The 20637-nt window shown below is 40.8% G+C and overlaps 1 protein-coding gene across 2 annotated transcripts in view; it reads right to left on the bottom strand.

Moving 5' to 3' along the window:
- Positions 1 to 16920, bottom strand: part of ZZZ3 (zinc finger ZZ-type containing 3) — a 63601-nt gene extending 46681 nt beyond the window's left edge. For both annotated transcript variants that reach the window (XM_050901185.1, XM_050901186.1), the window contains exon 1: positions 16859 to 16920. The gene's annotated coding sequence lies outside the window, so the exon portion shown is untranslated. The remainder of the gene's footprint in view (positions 1 to 16858) is intronic.
- Between the last annotated feature and the right edge of the window lie 3717 nt (positions 16921 to 20637).

Below are 20637 nucleotides of genomic sequence, written 5' to 3'. Positions count from 1 at the left end.
GAATCATTTAGGTTGGAAAAGACCCTTAAGATCATCGAGTCCAACCATAAATGACTTGCCTTATGTTGCTTTTTGATTGGCAGTTATTTTTAAGACCCCCAGCTCTTTTAAATGCTCATGTGGCTGTGTTATGACTGACTTTGATATATTAATAAAATTGTATAGCGCAGCTGACTTTGTTATATGGAGTGAAGTCTCTGGCGCACAGCCAGCAAAGAAACATCTATTTTCTGCAGAAACAGTCTGAGATACTACAGCTGTTGAAATGTTTCACTGACATACCTCTATGCTAAAACCTCAACATTGTTGCAGTTCTCAAAATAGTGATTTGTGGCAAAAAGACCCATCCCTACTTTTCGTTCCAGCCTTCCATACAGGATATTTTTTATTTTCATTGTCTCTTTTTGCTGTTCGGTCTAATACACAGCACAACTGCTAGCTACATTTAGCCATACATGATAGCTTTGCCATTGCAGATAGTCTTTCAAAGCAGTTTTGAGCACATTCCTGCTCTGTGAAGCTGGATGTCAGCATCATCTACACCAAGAATGAGCCTGTCTCCCCAGGAGTACTTGAAGGCAGAGAGAAATTTTCTCCCAGTGCTTGGGCATCCTGACAGAACTGCAGATATCAGCACTTAAAAACAATGTCTTACAATTTATTCTTAGTTTCTTTCCAAATTCTGCTTTGCAACTGACACTGAGCTTGTTAAGCAGCGAGGTTTCATACCCCTCTATAGTCTGATGTTCACACTCTTTGTTCAGTCTGTATTTAAGTGTTCTGAGTAAGAAGACCATTATGCATATTTCAGTCTACTTGGATTCCTGAAGTTTCAACTGGCAAGCACTGAAGGTGTTTTAAGTGCATTAGCAACTGCATTTTTAAAAGCTCTTAAAGTAACAGTGACCAGCCACTTTCTGCTTGATTGTTGTCCTGTCTCCAGGCACAGAAAACAAAACTTTCAATATGAAAATTATCACATACCTTTTCCTTTTAATTAAAGCATATCTATTGGTAAGAAAGGCCTTGATTTTAAAAAAAACAAACTTTATTGTAAGAGTGGTCCCAGTTCAACTAGTACATTACTTTTTCTAGCTGCTTCTGTCTACATCCAACTACTTCCAGATATGATAGCTGGCCAGAATATCCTTGATTTAACAGTACGATGGTAGTCTATTTTCCTTTTTTATTCTAATATATATAATTTAAATAGGACTATGATTGCATCATGTGTAATTTTGTTTTGCTTGATTGCTATTTTGCTTTCTTCTCTTGCTCTGCTCAAAAAGTCTTTGTAGGCCAGTACACTCACTGATAAACAATACGCTGCATTTAATTTCCTGGGTTTTCTGTGTCTGCCTTGCCTATGCTTACAGTACTAACTGGAAATACAAAGCCAGTTCTGTTTGGCCTGCATTTACATTTAAAATCTCAGCCTTTTAGTTACTGCTTACTTTCTCAATATGAACATTTTTTTCGGTTGAACACTTCAGCTTAAAATGCCATTATGACCCTGTAAAAAGCCCAGAAGAGGAGTATTTTTTTTTTTCCTACCATAACTACAGGTCTTTGCTTTTCTTGTGACGACTGATAAATAATCTTTAGGCTTGCTCCACTTACATTTTTCATCTAGATGCAGGCTTGCTCATCAGTTTTGCAGTTTCTACAGCCCTTGGCACAGTAAAAACTCAGACCAGTCTGATTCACACTTTCTTAATCTTTCAAAGTCACAAGTTAATTATCTTGACAGATTCAGCCAGAAGAGTAAAACTTTTCACACAGTACAACTACGCATCAGCTGTTTCTTCTCCAGGTATCTTATTAACTTGTTGAATATATGTACTTTATAGATTTAAAATGCATTTCAAAGGATTCTGAGATTTTACGCTGTTACTCCAAACCCACCATTAACCTGTCAACACATTGCTGAAATACAATTACAGTTTACCCTCTGGATGCTTTTCTTTTTGCTTCCTTTACTCAACTTTGTGATATAAGGAATACCCAGGTATTCTGCTTTGATTATTACTGTTCTTCAGGGTTGTTCTGTTTTGCAATACTCAGTTTATGATTTCCTGCACCTACATAAGACAATTTACTTTCAAAACTATGCTCACTGTTCAAGCATAAAATGAAAGACTGCCTACAAAGGGAAAAATTCATTCCAATTCTATTATCTCTTCCCGCTTGCCGAATACTTTATCAAGCACTTTCTAAATATGTTACATGCTCCAGATACTGAGACGTTGCACTACATTTACAGAGCAAAAAGGACTTACCTATTACCACCTAAGCACATGAATATATGTCACTTATGCACATATACACTCAACTCCTTTTGTATGTTAATTGACTGTCCATTTTCAAAACTTCTTCTTCATTAACTTTAAAAGCAAATCAATTATTTTAAACTTTATTAACTTCAAACCTCTCTTCTCACATTGAGTCAGACCAAAGGTCTATCCAGTCAGTACTTTGTCTCCAACGGCAGCCATAAGCAGATGGCTAGGGAAGAGCTGCTGTATACAATACCTTTCCAGCTTCCAACTATTTTTAGCTCAGGGTCCTCTTAAGTCATATGTGATTTCTGTCTATTTACTAAACTTCAGTGGATTTCTCTTCCATGAATTTTCCCTGTCTTCTCTTGAGCTCCCATAAATTTTTAGCATTCAAGCTATCCCACTGATGTGTTTGTAAAAGAGAATTCTAATTTTTCATTTTTACAAATGGGTATAAAGACCCATAACCTGGCAAAAAGGAAAGGCCATAAGGTTAGATATCCAATGCAGCTCTCACAGCAACTTCAGTTTTAACTCTTGCTCCTTACTGCTTTCATTTGTATTTTTTTTATTGGCAGAATAAAATTTGTGTTTTACTCAGAGCTCCCCCTTCTGCTGAACTTTTTATGACTTTGCCTATATACATTTTTCCAGGAAAAAAAAAAAAATATCCATGGTATTATCAATGATGGAAAGCTACTGCATAAACAAAGTATGCCTTTTCAACTACAATGTCACAGATGTTTCAAATGGATACACTCAGTACTAGTAACCTAAGTATGTTTGCAGTTTTACCTACCCTAACAGAACATATGAGACTTTAAGGTTTTAAATAGCATCTTGCCTTTTCTCATTTTAATTTTCTGAAACTGAAGTAATTTCTGACAGTTTTGACTGTCACCCTTTGTCTCAAGATGATAGGACTCATGACTACAGTAATATTTCACTGATTTTATACTTCATCAGTTATTAATTCAATAATACAGTGCAAACTATGACCACATTTTAATAAAATAACAATTAGAGCATTTAACTTTTTATATAAAAATATGTCTGGCTACGGTATCTAAAATTCTTAATAGTATTTATTTTCAAAAATAAAAAGGAGATGCTCATCCTACTATTCCTCACAATTACCCTGTAACAGCAGGTAAAAGGACTGAAGCAGCATTAAAAGGCTATTCAAGTTCCAGGTTCAGCCACTAGAGAATTTGTCAAACCACAAGAACAAAGGAAAAGAGCACTACCATCTACATTCAGCGTATTTTATCACAGATTCAGGCAACAGGAAGGAGCTGCCAGAACCTGGGTCACAGAGTATGAATTATATAGTTTCCATACCTATCCTAAGCAAACATGAGCAGATTGCCAGAGTTCAGACAGTTTTCTAAATGGCTAACTCATCACAGCAGTACAAAATCTGCACTTGCAGTTAAGTTCTCGCTCTCCACTGGCATGGGCTTTGCCTCTGAAATGCACACCAGAGTGCCCACACACTGTATCAAGTGACAACACATTGAAAAACTTCTAATTTGAAGACATGAGATAAAGTTTAGTCTAAACGGCTAAGTTATTTACTATGGACTTACATATTGACTTACACAAATATAACGTAAAATGGATTTTTTCCTGATTTTTATCCCTCTGAAACATTCAGTTATAGAGATCTGATTACTCCAAATGCTTATTTCTTACAAGACCAAAAACAATTTGACCAGTAGTTTTCTGAGTTTGCCATAGATACAGTTTGGAATCTTTACAGTACAAATTTGAAAATAATCAATAAAAGCAGTTACAAAGTTAGAAATCACATTCATTCACTTTGACAGTCATATGCACACTTGCATTTGCAAAGTAAAGATATCAAGCAGAAGACTCTACATAGCTTTTTTGAATAATAAATCACTTACAGTTTGCCAGTGATGTCCTAAAAAAGCCTTACTGACCCTTTCTAAGGCACAGTTTTTTCAAACTATTCTAAGGAATTTAACAGTGCTATGTCAAACCAAGTGCTATGCTTATTCCTTACTTAGTACCTCTGAAGAGCTGACATCAAGTATTAAGTAAGGATTAACTTGACAAATGTAATTTACATGCCATCCATAAAACTGCTTAATCTTTTTTAAAAAATTATCAAAAAGCAACTGATTGTCAGTTCTCTTAGAGAACACCTAAAATTTCTGTGTAAAAATATGAAATTATTCAGCTCTGAACAACTGTATTACCTACAGCAAAATGCTGTAGCTGTAAAAGAAGAAAAATAAATACAGTAAGAATACAGCCCCCAAGCAGCCTTCGCTGTATCTTGAACATACAAAGCCCTCATAACTCAATGATATATTATTTCTCCTAGGGCAATAAGCAATTAAACACATTCCTTTCTTGATAACAGGAGACAAAAGACAAGTAAAACCCCTGTACCTTTAAAAATTAGTTTCACTGTATCTAGAAACAAAGAAAGTACTGAAATACAGTGACCATGTATGGCATGACAGACCTGAGGACATACCTTGGCTGTACACTCCCAGAATTAATGGATATTTTATTTGGCTTATCTCCTTGGTGTTCCGCATAGAGAAGCTATCCCAAACCTTTGATTATTCTTGTTGCCTTCTTCTGTACTAAGTCTAGCAGACAGATCAGTGCAGGATAATCATATTCAAAGCATGGCCTATGTATGTCATGGATCTTTACCACAGAATAGTCATGTTTTATGTTATGACCCCTTTCTAATAATACTCAACACTATTTTCTTTTTCTGACAGCTAGTGAAAACCAAGTTGATGTTTTTACAGAAATGTCTATCAGAACACTCTCCTGAGCAGTAATAGCTGATTTAAAGTCAGGGTTGGTTTTTTGTGCATAAAGTTATTTTATTCTCAGGCATTACTTCACATTTCTGAAAATGAGTTTCTGCTTCTCTTTTATCGACCATTCGCTCAGTTTTGTGGGATTCTTCTACAACTCTGAGTCAAGACAGTGGTGAAATCAAGAGTCATCAGATTTGCATCATCTCTAGCCTATTATCAGAGTAGAGGGGTTTTTTTTCTGCAATCACTGAAATAATTTTATTAAAATATCACTACTCTATAAGTATTTGATCAAAATTAACAACTCTGACCATCTCCTAACATTTAAAACACCTGCTTATTTTGACTGAAAATCCCCCTCTTAAATCATGCACCAGCTAGCATAGGCACTACTTCCTTTCTGGAGTTCTGCATGCATACAGTTTGGATTATCCTTGCTCAGTTGAGGAAAACATTGAACGCATTTTTTTATTCACTCTTAGTGGTGAGAAAGAGTAACTCTACAATGTCTGTGTATTTAAACAGCCACTAAGGAAATAAAACTGTAAATCCATGTGTGAGTTAACAGAATCATAATTAAAAGTATGTTGTGCCAGTCCAGGAGCCTATGTTGAAGGTTACATATTCACTGACAATGAAGGTTACGAAGACCCAATGGCAAATACCTTTTTTAGTGATTGAACCCTCTTTCAGCAGTTGGCTTGATTTAGAAAGGTTTCCACTGTTACCCCAAGTGGGTAACTCTCATGAGGATCTCGTCATTTTGCATCCTAATTACTGCAATGCTCTTTTCTCTACACCTGCTCCACTTACATCCATTTAGATACTTCTCCAAAGAGCATTTCCTTAGTTTATTGCTTTGTCCAAGGCACCACTTTCCCTGTATCTTTCTAACACAACAAACAAAGCCACACCCATCTATCATCTCACTCCTTATCAACAGTGTTGATTCACTCTGGCGAGCCTGCAATCGTTCTCTCTTTAATTTTGCAACAAGACTTCCCAGGTGAAGTTTCATTTTACTGTTAAGTGATTTAATCTACAAAAAGGAGCAATCCCACCCCCCCCTGTAACTCTCAGGTGCATCATCCTGATTTTTCCCATACATTTCCTTTAGTATTCAATCCCATCTCACAACAAGCTGATTTAGAAAATACAAACCCCTACAAAGGAGCCATTATTTTTCTGCTGGTTTAGCTCCCTGAACAGGCTTACTATAATGGTCAAATGAGTACAGGTGCCAGTGGAAAGCAGGGGTCACAACTATGTATTTTGGTGACAGATAGCCGTTGGATCAGGTTAGCTGTAATGTAAAGCCTTACTCTCAGGCTCTCCCTTATGCTTTGTAAGCGTAAGAAGCACAGTTACTTCTTTTAACTTGGAACTCTAATCTTCCATGATGACAATAAAAATATTTTGTAACTGATGCACAGGAAATAATTCAACCATCTTACTGTTTCCATCTATCTGTATTGCCCAGCTATAACCTATATTGCACCAGACTTGTGAACTCCTTGGGGGAAACATTCTTCATGTCTCTTCCTGCAAAGCAGGGGTCAGAGCATCATGTTTTACTTTATTTTCATTGTTTTACTGTTCACTCGAATATAAAACTGTTAAAATTCTATTGAAAATTTAACTGAAATCCAGTTGATGCAAGTCTTCACTGACAGAACCTAAGGCACAAAAAAGGCATCAGAGAAAAAAAAAAAAAAAGACCTTCTATATTCTGATTTGTTACTGATTCAAACCCTTGGGCTCTTTTTGACATCTTCTCATTATAGAAAATATAGTCAGTGAAGGTCAAAAAGAAACAGCTGTCCAGACTTCAACAGAAGTTAATTTCTAAGTATAAGAAAAGCAAACTTTTGTTTCAAAGCAGTAGCAAGAGCTAACCAACTAGGGAAGCTGTAACTACAGCCCACACATAGTAAAGGACACATTTAAGGGAGGATAAGCAAACAGAACTTAAATTCTAGCTCATGCCACTTCTGCAAATCACGCCTATTGACAGAATGGATAGGATGAGAAGAAACATCGACATGATTATTTGGCACAAGTCATATAAAAAAGCTATAGTGACACATGAATCAAAACTGAAAATGGTAACAAGGATATTACACAGTAAGCTTCTCCAGGGCTCTCCTGTTTCTCATGGAGAATCTCCTGACCTTTTGGGATGGTTTCTTTGGGAGGATTTCTTGGGCCAAGTAAATACAGACATACAACAGTCTAACGAGTGTTTAAAAAAGGCAGTTGATCTAACTGCAACTAAATTCAATTATGAGCTATACCCCAAAAGCAGGACACAAAGGTCTCATCACCAGTTACCTCTCAAGTGGAAAATCAACGAGACATGAGTCACACTGGATAAAATGACATCAACTGGCCTGCCTTTACCTTCATATCCTTGCAAAAGATTCCCTCTCCACATTCAGAATTTCGATAGGAGAAAAAAAAATAACCCTTCATGCAATATAGGGAGTTTCAATAAAACCACTTCTGGGCTGTAATCAAGCAGGGATATTTTCAGATCATGAGTGACATAACTGAAATTCACAAATATTAACCAGAAATGAATTACATGTATCGTTGGTGTGGGGTTTTTTTGAGGGGTAGTCATGAAACAACAACAACAACAACAACAGACTGTCTAGATCTTAACATCACGAAATCCGTTCCTTTACACTTATACACTTGGATAATTTCAATGGTCCTGACAGCAAACTGTACTCCATAAAGCAATCCATTTATGAGAATAAAATATAGAGGATTCCTGAGGATTTGCAAAATTCTCTTTGGTTCAACAGCTAAGACCTTCAAACTACATGTCAAGAACCACACTGAGATAAGACTTAGCATCTACAATGTCTTGAACTGTAAAGTAGGAAAAGAAGTACGAAAAAGACAGACTTCACTTAGGGCGGGGGAGTGGGAAGCTTTATTTGCACTAGGACATCATACAAAGAGTAAATGCTTCTCATTGTCCTTTTCAGCACTGGCTGTGAGATGGCAGCTATGTGAAGAACCTTTTCCATCTGAAATATCTTAGGAATCCTCTTAAAGGATCAGTGGATTCCAAATTATATGATCCAGAGAAATTCTCAGCTGACCTCACTGAAGAGAAATGAGATAACTACACTTTGTTCTGTTAGAAACCACTTCCTCACAGATAGATTTAAAACTATGCAAGCATATATGAAAAGTAATTGCATTACTGCAGCCTCCACAATGATACTGTGAATAATGATCTTTTCAGCCTTTCTGCATTTTTTGCAATACACTGGATATAGCAGAATTCCCAGAAAATTGATGCAATAAACACCATGATTCTGCTAAAAATAGAAAACTAGTTTAAAAAAAAATTATAAGCTGTAGTGGCTTTCTATTTTGCCTATTTTTCCAGGGCAAAGTAAATTTAAAAAAAAATACAGAAAAGTTGCAGACTGAGGATTGAAAAGAACTGAGAACATCTGGTTAGCTTCCTTTCTCCTGAAGCCTAGCTTTTGAGGAAATACCCGAAGAACAGTGCTGGCAGCATAGCAAAGCACAGAAACATTGTCAAATCTTTTCAAGTGACAATTTAGACAGAGTAGTTACTAACAAAAGCAATATAATCATGTATACCTAACCAGTAAAACTTGCTGCTAGTTATACTCTGATTTTCAGAGACATGTACAGGGAAAGTGCAAGTAAATGAAAAGAAGATAGCATGTGGAAGAGAAAACACGTATCAATACATTCTAACTTTAGAATGATTAATGAAATACAATTTTTAAAGTTGCCACAGAAGTTTTATATACTTGGAAACAGAAAAAAACAAGCAAACAAACCCCAGCATCTGTTGTTATGTTAATAGATTCCCACTCCAAGTCTTAGTCAGTCACTGCCTATACACTCCCCCAGTCCACTCTGCAAGAAACGTTTCTCCAAACTCCAGGTTAAAACAGCCTTTTTCAGACGGTTCCATCTGACAATTTCTTCTCAGTTACAGCTCTCCAGGTGGAGCTTAGGGAATAGGTGCATCTATCTCTGCCTAAGACTTAAGCCTTTGTGCCCTTACTGCATGAGATACTGTGACCCCTTTATAATACTCTACAAAAAAGCCTCTGTACTGCAGTGATACACATAAGGAAAATCCCTGGAAGACTTAAAATATTTCAGGAAAGGAACGAATTCCTTTTCTGATGTCATTCTAATATAGTGAACAGTGTTTGCATTCTTCCCTTACTGATTTTTAGAAATAGGATTCTCATTAGCAGCTTTGAGATCACATTTATTTAACTGAAATAAAGTATACGAAACCGTTAGAATTAACTTCCACCACATCTTGCTGCATTTGCAACTCTATGTAAGCAAACATTGCATTAAGATCTAAAACCAGTGCCATGTCAGTTACCAACACTTTGTTTCTCAATGGTTTAGTGACCAATTTCCCATCAATTCCAACAAACACAATGATGATACCCTGTGAAGCTGAAGTATATATAAAGTTTAATCATATCATTAGTGAGATGGAAAAATGCCCTAAAAGCCTAATTACAATTAGGTAGTAATAAATTGAAAGCATTATTTTATCTAAATCCTCTACACTCTTTTTAAATGTTGAGAATGTGATAGAATTTGTTTCACTTTAACCCTTTTCCTAATTACAGAGCACATACATATGTGACACACAGCCTATCCTTCATTTGTCATTAAGCCCAAGGCAGCTTTGCCAAATTTAAAAAATCAGAAAAGCTTGAACAAGGTCACATGGAATGCAGGCATTTGATTTTGAATAGAAGTAGTGCAGAATAATTCATTAAACTGAATTTGGTTCAAAACACAGTTTTATCAAATTGTCCAGTACTTTTAACCCTAAAAAGCTTTAACAACTCATTTGTGTCAAGGTTAGTTCTTCCAAGTTAATCAAATATTTTTAAATCACCTAAAAAAATCTCAAAGGAGAAATTTGGTTTAAAACTAGTATATGTAATAGAAAGGATACATTTCTATCCAGGCTCTTCCATATTGTGACTACTACACAGCAATGGGCATGAAAGATTGACATCTATCTCTAATTCATGGAACACAAATAAATTTTAAATAACATCATATTTATATAACTCTTCAGGAACCTGAAGATACTTTGCAAGTGATGATTATCCCTCAAAATACATTTCAGATAATAACTGTTATCTCTGTTTTACAGAAAGAAGGTGAAGTTGCATGATTTGCTGTTTCAGAGCCTGGAATGCACCTGATTCCCTGGCTCCCTAGATTTAATCTTTTGAACTTTGTTTCTCCTCAACAAAGTCTCCTGAAAAACTCCGGCTCTAGCTCAGTTTATTTCATCATAAAAAATACATAAAGGTAAATCAAAGATATTGAATCTACAATGAAGACTTTATTAAAGTTATTTTCAATATTACATTACAGAAGGCTTTAATAAATGCTTTATAAAAAAACCTTTAATGAATATATTTGATTTTTTTTTTTTAAACTAACTCTTACAAACTGTCACATCACTAATTTTTTTGCTTCATCATGAAGTTTTGTTTTGTTTTTTTAAATCATGGCCAGCAAAATTACAGAAATCATAAGAATGTGGAGAGATGTAACGCTGACAAGTCATCCCACCTCCTGTGCCAAGGACAGACCAACTATACCTAAATCACCTCTAAAAGGAAGTTATTTAACCTTTTCTAGAGCGCTTTCAGCAATAGATATCCCATTACCTCCCTCAGATATTTAACCCTGTGATTATCTATCCACACAGCTGGAAAGTTTTTCCTAACATCAAAATCTCCTTTTGTGCTCTTTAGGACCATTATTTCTTATCCTACCTAGAGAGGACAGTTTATTACTTTCTTCTCTGTAGCAACCTTTACCATATTTGAAGCCTATTATTATGTCTTCCCATCTCTACTATAGACTAAACAAGTGCAATTCTTTCAGTCCTTCCTTAAAGGTCATTATTGCAACTCTCCCCTAAATACTCTTCAATTGGTCTGAATCTGTTTGAAGCAGAGTAACAAAAATTGAGACAGTACATCATCTGAGGCCTTACACTGAGTACTGCAGAAGAATTTCATCTCTTACATGCACCAACAATCCTGTTCATACATCCCAGTATGACTCTTGGTTTTTTATAGAGCTGTCATGACTCCTTTGTGTTCATTTTGTGATACAGCTGCTTATTTGCAGAACTGTTGCCCAGCCAGCTGTTTCTCATATTTAAGTTTATTGTTGCTACCCAAATGTATTATTTTGTGTTTCTCTTTACCGAACTGCATCCCATATAGTTCAGGTCATTCATCCAATTTGTCAGGACCATTTCACACTCTAATGCTTGTATTCCCTCCCAGATTTGTACTGTCCAGGCAGTCAGTAAATCTGCTTTGTTCTATCACCCAGGTGACAAACTGAAAGACTAAACAGGATTAAATTCAGAAAATACACCTGCACAATTCTACTCAATGCATGCCTCCAATTTGAAATGTCCTTAAAGCATTTAATTAATAAGTAACTAATCAGCATGGCAAATCTTCTCTGGCAGTATCTATTTTTGATGTTTCTAGATTCTTTAGCTGTGGAGATAAAATTCCTAACTTCCACACTACTGTACAGGCAGAGTATCTTTCAAACACAAATATACAGGGGAGGCTTTACCACTCTTCTCCCCCTTTAATGTATTTGTATGTGGCACAGTAACCCAGTTGCACAGCTCCTCCAATTTTGAATTTGGGCTATATCCCTGTTTTTCTTTCCTATACTAGAGATACTACAGAGACACTTCAATTCACAAAAAAAAAACCCTAGCTTTGAAAAATTCAGATCTTATGTACACGTATATATACACACACACGCCAGTAAAGCAAAAACAACAAAAAGCAGGATGTTACCATTTATGTACCAACAGGCAAACTCTCAAGAACACTCATTTCCTTTTTGACTTTTAAATTTTCTAACTAAAATAGGCGTTTTAAACAAAGTTCAAACCACTATATTTTAGGGACACAAATCAGGTATTTCTCATGACAAAGGTGTAAGAGACTGACAGATTCCCATTGCTCTACTACCGACGTATTCTCTAAAAGGTAAGCTTTTACCCTTCTTACTACTAGTTTGTCTGGCACATGTGCACCCACTAATCAAAACAAATATTTGTGTTTAAATACTGTATTTAAATCTGAACTAGTAAAAACGTCTTTAGAATCCTGGACAATCAAATTGTCTATCTTGCCAACATTCATATTCCTATGTCCTACGATGAAGTTCAATAGACCAGAAAAAATGGAGAGCAGCTAATGGCAATCTAATAGATAAAACATCACTACAAGGAGAATCATCTGTTTTCTGAAGCAACAAGACACAAAGCAATCAGCTTAATGCAAAGCAAAAATACTTAAATTGTGTATCAGGTAAAACTTTAACCATGGGGTGATGAGCTGCTGAAACAAGCAACACAAAGAGGAACTTTGTCATCAGAGGGAATGATCTCGGTGTACTTCCAAAGGGCAGAGGATTGGACTAGCTGACCTTTCTGTATTTCTATGTTTAACTGAATTAATTATAAGCATCAAAACATTAAAGTAACTTTAAAGAACAGTTATTGTAAGTTAAGCTACTAAGCTTTTTGTCTGCAGATATAAAAAACTCTTGTACGACAAATTGTCTGTATAAGGGAAAGTAGTTAAATGCAAACTGTTAACTAATACACATATTTTGAACACAAACTGTACAAATTATCAAGCTACTATGCTACAAAACCAAAACCGAGTATTTTGATTACAAAGCTGCAGTTAATCAGAGAATCTTTTTAAAAGTCTTTTTGTTGGAAAAACAGTGTCCAATAAGAAAGAGAACACACGATTTAATGTTCAGCTCTGCATTTCTTCAGTGTCTTTTACGAGTTACTCCAACAGACAGATTTTCACAAAACTAAAATAAACTCTCATGATGGTTCTTCTACAACCAAGGCAGTTTTTGAAGCAGAAACCATATTTACAATGTTCTTAAAACTAGAACCAATATACCCTTAAGTGCTAGAGTGTAAAGTTTACCAGAAGCAAGTTCTTATAATCAGCAGCTTGATTTCCAGCAAAGAACACTTAATTTGGAAACTAAAAAACCCCAACTTCCTCACTACAGAAGCGAGAAAGTTTCTCACTTTCTGCAACTTCACTCCCGCCTACAGAGGTGGCAGAATTTTTCTTGTTCAAGGTTTTTAAGGACAAGTTCTACAAATATCTGTCTGGAATAATCTAAGTACGTTTAAACCAACCTTAAAGAAAGGGAACAATGGGTCTTACAGTACTGCATTTCCAGAACTGTGAGTGCAACGTAAATCTATGGATATAAGCAACTGCTGAATACTTGAAAAAAAAATTCTCTCTCACAAATCTGGTTCTTTATGACCGGAGAGACCTGTATCGTCAGTTCCCACACAATGCAAAGACTTACATTTTTGGGAAAACCAAAACAAAGCAAACCCCAACAGATTAGCCATAAAGAGAGCTGTTCAAATGTGAAAGACTAACTTAAAAAACAAGAAAAACCCCACAACTGGAAGTAGGGCAGACTGCAAAGACTTCTGTTCCAACTTCCCGAGTACTTTTAGAAACATTAAGAAAACATTTCTTATTTCCTTTATCCAACAAAGTGGTAAAAGAGCAGAGTAACGGTCTTTCCACCTTGTATCAACTAGACAACTCGTACTGACCAGAAGTAAACCTAATCAAAGTACCTAGAATGATCTGGAAGAACCAGAAACAAACAAACAAACAAAATCTTTAAGTCTCTTGGAAAAACTGGGAGAGTAAAGCCTTCATTCTGTATGAGACTATGGAGAGCAGACTGGAATCTCAGCACATAAGTATGTGAGAAACACTGATAAATATCAGAGCAGTCACGTGCTGTTCAGCTGTAGAACAGAAGCCCATACTACGATACATTCCCAAATTTTGTGAAACAGAGGTCTAGTTATTTTTGCACATTAAATCTGTAATAACACTGAGCTCAAAAATCCTATTCGCTATTTCTCTTTTTCCAGAAATGTTATGAATTATGAGACAAAACGTATGATTGAACTTCATGACTAAATAGCTTGGTAACTAAGCTATTTAATACAGCCTATCTCTTAGTAATTATACACTTGGAGTATGCAATGCAAAGGAAAAATCGTTTCAGTTAATAGTGGTACAACTGAGAATTGCAACAACTACCTATATTGGACTAAATAACTAGACACATAAATTATCACCTATTTCAATTTAAGGTCATAACTGCAGCTCCTTACTGACACACACTGTTGTGCTCTGTAACAGTCCTTCACAAAAAGTCTTACTGTAAATTCAAGACATAGAATGTTTTTACGAAATAAGCATGACAGTGCTGGAGAAAGCCTGCAACCAAAGTTGTCCACGTTCTGAATGACTTGCTAGTAGTCACATGTTAAAGTAAATTACTAACTGCTAACCCCTTCTAAGGCAATGGGACTTTCAATTGGGTGAAAATTTCACCTGATAGCTATTTTTTTTTAACATTTTACCACATATTCTTTACTTTAAAAGAACTGCATTTTTCTCCCCTACTGTTTAACACACACCATCTTTTTTTCCTTAAATAAACTTTTTTCCACTACTGATTAAGCAAATACAAATATTATGAATCTGAAAGACAGTACAGTAAGATTAAAAGATACTTGAAAACAAACTGCAACAGTAACTTGTCAACTTATTTTCTGGAAAGTTATACTTGCTTATGAAAAGAATCAAATTTTGCTAACTCCAAACCTAGCAGTCCCTACTGGATCACCAGTCCTTGTAGCAGCTGGGGGGTGGGGAGCAAAATATCTAACCACAGGTTAGAAATACACCCAAAAAGCATATTCTCAAAAGGTTGCACAAGTTAGTATTTAATATGAAACACAGAGTACACTTAGAGCTTCTCCTTAAAAGCCTCAGTAAACGATCACTATGTTATTAGTACAGTAATAATGACAGTATCAATGGAAAACATGCAAATATATGTACAACCACTGACGAGCTACTACAATTTGTTTAATAATAACTGCAAACATATTTCCAAAATAAAGCTTGGAACTTCAAAGCCTAAAGAACATATTATTTTATAAAAATTTAGTATCAGTTATGTGGCTGCCTAAAACCAGATTAGTAAAATGCAGAGTTACACTCCAAGACTACAAAAACTGCTAGCGTTCCTGGATAATCAGGGACGGAATACAAGACACCATAAGGAAGAAGCAGAACCATATGCTCTCCCTTAAGAGAGATCAGGACTAGGAGACAAAGGGGATATTGCTGAGCTAGGATACTTGTATACTACTGGAATTATTTTTCCAAATACAAGAGAAAACAGAAATGTATTTTACAAGTTTGGAATATAATGGGACATATAGCCTCAAGAGAGAACAGATTTGTGATGTTAAATATCTCTCTTTTTGGACCCCTGCATCCTTAAACATCAGCACTCCCACAGGGCAGGAGCAGTTTGGGTTCAACAGCAGAAACCTGAATGAGTACAGAAGCAACAGCATGGGACAGGTGTGAAAAGCAAGCTGAGACAGAAAAACACCATGACGTGCTTGTCGGGGGCAAGGGCATGGCCCAAGGCCGCACGTTGGTCGAGGAAGGGCCAAAGGACCTCGGGATGTTAACACAGACTGGAAGCTGCGAGAGCAGCACTGGAGCAGTCAGAGGCACAGCCAAATTAGGGCTGCGAAGTTGGGCACCCTGTCCAGCAGGTGATATGGCGGGACAGTGGGGGACAATCAAGGGGCACACCAATGGGCTCTGCGGGGCACGCCGCCCACCCCAGGACGGCGCCAGCAGCCCTGCCCGCAAACCCGGCACCCGCGGCTGGAGGGCCCCGGACGCAAGGGCAGAGGCGGTGCAGCGGCGGGGGGGGGGGGGAGAAGCGCGGAGCAAGCAATAGGACACAGGACGGGCCACGAAGCTGCAGCCGGCGCTCCTCCGGAGAGGCAGAGGCGAGGTGGGGGCTGCCGCGGCGCGGCCCGGGCACTGCGAGGGGCTGGCGTGAGGTGATCTGAGGTGAGGCGGGGCAGGGCCGGGGCGGGGGGGAGGAGGGAGCGGAGCGGAGCCAGTCGCGCTTCCCCGGGGCGCCCAACCCCGCCCCGCTCCCCGTGTGGCCCGGGGCACGATGGCGGGGAGGAGGCTGGTCCCAGGGTCCCCGCCCCCCAGGCCCCCGTTACCATTACCCAGCACGCTCAGCGCTGCGCCGCCATCCCGCAGCCGGCCCGCTCCCGCAGGGACCGCGCGACCTCGCGAGATTTCCTTCCCCCCCGCACGCCGCTGCCCCCACCCCCAAACCCCCCCCCGCCCCCCCCGCCGCGACCCGGCCCGGCCCCGCGCGCGCGCGCACGCGCACCGCCCGCCCTCAGCTCAGACCCAACATGGCGGCCGCGGCGCCGCGCACGTGTCCCCGGCCCCGCCGTGTCAGGCCGGGCGCGCGCATGGACACACACACGCACACGTAACGCTAGGGAGGGGGAGCGGGGAGGGCGGGGCCGGCGCGCACGCGCACGAGGCGCCGCTGCGGGCCAGCTGATTCGAACAGGGCGCGCGAGCCGCCACCTCCTCCCCGCACGCGCTGGTCACGTGGGGGCTTCCCCCCTCTCATTCCCTCCTCCTCCTCCTCCTCCTCCTTCCCCTCCTTCCCCCTCCCCTCGCGGGTTCCGAACTCGGCACCATCCGGGTCCCCCTTCCCCCGGGGCCGGGCCCGCGCCCGGGCCCGAGCCCTCACCTGGCGCCCGCTCCTCGGCGCGGCGGGCGCGGCCGGCCCGCGCAGCCCCGTGCGCGGCTCGCTCCCTCCGTGCTGCCCGCACCAGGCAGCGGCGGCTCCGCACAGCGCCTGCTCCCCTCAGCGCGGCGGCGGCTCCTTCCGCTTCCTTCCCCTCCCCCTCCAGCCGCTGCGGCGGGGACCCGCTCCCTGCAGCTCCGCCTGCTGGCAGAGGGCGGAGGCGGCCGGCCCGGCCTGCCCGCGGCCAGCGGCCGGGGGGCGGCCCGCTGCCCCCCCCGCCCCGGGCGGGGGTGGGGGCCGAGCGGCGCCGCGCTCCGGCATGCCCCGAGGGGAGGGCCGGCCCGGCCCTGCGAGGTGGCCGGGGGTCGGGACGTGCCCCCGTGCGCGGGGGCAGGTGTCTGGCGGGGCGCCCTGAGGGACGGGGACGGAGCTCCGCGTGCCCGGCCAGGGCGGGCGGCTGAGGCGGGAGGAGGAAGAGGGCGGCGCGGCCCGAAGCGGCACCCGGCGGCTGTGGGTGCTCCCGCCGTGCCGGGCAGCGCCGCGGCCGTCCCGGCTGCCGCCGCCTCCGGCGGGCCAGCTCTGGCGCCGAGCCGCGCCGCCGCCGCCGGCAGCGGTAGCAGCCGGCCAGCGCCTGGTGACTTGCAGGTTTGCTGCGGTTAGGAAGGGGAACGGGGAGCACGGCTCAGGGGCAGTGTTCTGCCGACTGGAAGTGCTGCTTCCCAGGCCGTACGAGGCGGTTCCTGCCTCTAGAAGTCCCCGCGCCTGCCTCCGCAGCCAGTTTCGTGCCCCAAAAGTGGGGCTGTTTTGTTCGCGGCTCCTGAACAATTTTCAGCGCTCTCCCCTGACTTTCTCCCGTAAAGCAGTGCCTCAGGAACAGGCACCGCGGGGTACTCCAGCCCTCTAGATTATGGCTAAAAATTAACCAATCGCGCTTTCAAATTTCTTGGTTTTGATCGTGCCTGGTTCTCTGCTGACGTGTATGCAATCACCAAGAGTTACTATTTAACGCACGCAGCCTGCTCTAATAGGAGATTATTTACCTTTGTACTCCTACAGAGGGAGAGGAACTACTGTGTATCTCTTACTATCCTTGTAACCTCTCATTGTTTTTTTCCTGATATACCACAGTTACAATGCCATCTGGAAGAGCTTCGTGTAGTCAAGAAACACAAAAGACTCCAGTTTTCTGTTAAATTGTTTTGAAATATAAGAACCTTTCCATTAAGAACAATTAACAACTTTCCAAATTGCTGGAAAATCCTAAGCTAAAACAGTTTTCTGTAACAGAAGATGAAGTGCTGAAGAATATTTTCAGTTCCTTTTAAAAAGGAGTTACTGACTGTACGGTAATTCAACTGATTGATACTTTTGTAAAGAAAGCAGATTTAATAAAATCATAATTGCCCAAATTGCAAGTCTAGTCACACAGACACTCATTCTGCAATGCCAGAGTCTGCAGAAAAACCTCAGTAGCTTTTCCACTTTCCCAAGCAGATCTCACTTTTCCCTGTGTCTTGCTGACTTGGAAGTCTTCTCCTGTGATCAGATTCAAAACAACTGAAATCCAACGAGAGGGAAGGAAATTTTTTTCTTGAATCTATGCCACTGTTCTCATGCAGTCTTCTGTCTGTGTGCCCGAATCTGAAAGAGGAATGGTGCTTTTTGCGTTATTGCAGAAGCACCTGTAAGCACTAAAATATTGTGAATTGCAATCCATTTGGAAATATGTTCGCTTAGCTAAACAGCTGCAGTGGCTGAAGATATTATTGCATTTCAGACAAGCGTTAGTGCTTTCACAGTAGAACTGAGGGGTTTTCTCAGCTGCTTCAGTGCAAAATCAACTGGGTTTTTTTATATCCCCCCCCCCCCCCCCCCCCCCCCCAATTCCCATGGCCGTTTAAGGGTGCAGTTGAGCAACAGAGCTGACCTAATCCGATGGCTTGCTGACACGAGGCAGCACTCTTTCCCCCATTCTTCCCTGCCCCACAGTCTTTCCCACCGCCCACTCTGGTGCTCATCTACACACATTGTAAACCAGTCGGACTTCCTAAACCACCAAGAAACTGTTCCTGTTTCTGGTGTGTTAGTTTTTAGCTAGAAAATAAGCTGCATGGACTCACCGTGGAGATGGACAAGAGAGCTAGCATGTGAGATGGGGTTGAGGGAGTGTTGCCAGTAGAAGGGAGGAACAAGACAATCCTCTTTTGGCAGCAGTAACTTTTTGGCAACAGGATTAAACCAGTCGAACTGTATTGTCTAACCACACCCTACACCAGGATTTGCCTTGAATTCACTGAGGGGGACTTAAATATTATGTTCTGCCATCTTGCCTAAGAAGCAATAATGTCTAGTGATGGGATGATAACAAAGAGCAACTGTTGTTAGTGGTGTGATGTTTCAGGTAATGGTTCCTGCTAATGAAAGGGATACTCCCCGAGGCTCTTGCCCCACCTCTGCATGCCCCCTGCTTTTCCCTGGATTGAATCCAGCCATTGTGTATCTACAGGGTAGTTTGGCTCAGCTAACCTTCCAGAGGAAAATTAACAATATGCAAAGAAGAAAAAAGCAGTCCATGTGTAGTAAGGCCTGAGATCAAGCAGGTCTACTAAGACCTCCCCCCAAGAGAATTTACATTTAAACCTGGAGAAACCTGCTTTGTTTGAAGCTGGCTGGGGCTCCACATCCACTCTGTTGTGCCCACAGTTCAAAATCTTTTTCATCCACTCATGCTATCCTGCAGCCCCTTCCCCACAGTATCCTATAGCAGCTTTTAAATAATTCCTAAGTATAAAGGAATATGCTCCTGCCTAGCGGCACCACATTGCTTTCTCCGATACATTTTCACTTCCAGTCTCCCTTGCTCCTCATATAGCCTATCCAAACTATATCACATTCCTAAGTCTTGTGGCTGCAGTTTCCTCTGTGCTACAGCATCTATCTTGTACCAATAATTGGTAGTTGTATTTATTATGGGCAGCCTTGAGTATTACTCATTTATAGGGCAATAACAATTTCTCTGGCCTCATCAATGTTGGTAGAAAAAAAAAAACCAAAAACCAAAACAACCCACAACTCTGATAAAGGGAAAATGGTGTTAATGACAGCTTTTCAGCATGTTACAATGGGACAAGCCAAAAAATACTAGATCAGCCCCCCTCCCCAAGTCAGTACTTTCTACAAAATCAGAAGCTGAGATGCTTTATATCCCTCCACGTCACTAAAACCTCAGCACAGAGAACTGCCAAGACCACAAGGTCCAGCTTTCATGAAGCTGTTACATGGCTCATGCTTTCAGTGGCAGCATCGCTGTTTCCACCTATCTCAATCTATGACATAGCTTAATTGCTTCTCCTATTATTAGAGCAAATTAAATGTGACTTTTTTTCTGACAAAAGATTAATAAAGTTCACTCTTTACAACTCAGCACAATCGAGAAGTTGATCCTTAGGACATCTAAGTTAGTTCTGTGACAGCTACTCCGGTATCTTTACACCATGCCCCAAGAACAGCATTAGCAAGCTATTACTGCTGCTACCCAACACTGCAGTTAGAACAGGGCTTATGTTCTTGGCCAGAGCTCTAGATCTACACTGGCTCTTAAAAAGGGCATGCAGGACGAGGAAGATTATAGCTGACTTCATCTCCAGAGTTCAGCTCAGGCTTATTTGTTCTGACTCAAGGGAAGCCGTATTAGACTGGCTGGTTGTGTGGAATTACTCGGGTGGCTGCACAGTAAGCCCTGGACAAGCAGAGAGAATTTTCCTAAAGCCAGCTTAGGTTCA

This window comes from Gymnogyps californianus, chromosome 8 (genome assembly GCF_018139145.2).
Source record: "Gymnogyps californianus isolate 813 chromosome 8, ASM1813914v2, whole genome shotgun sequence".
Taxonomy (NCBI): domain Eukaryota; kingdom Metazoa; phylum Chordata; class Aves; order Accipitriformes; family Cathartidae; genus Gymnogyps; species Gymnogyps californianus.
Note: the sequence above shows the minus strand (reverse complement) of the source record. Positions and strands in the feature narration are given on the sequence as shown.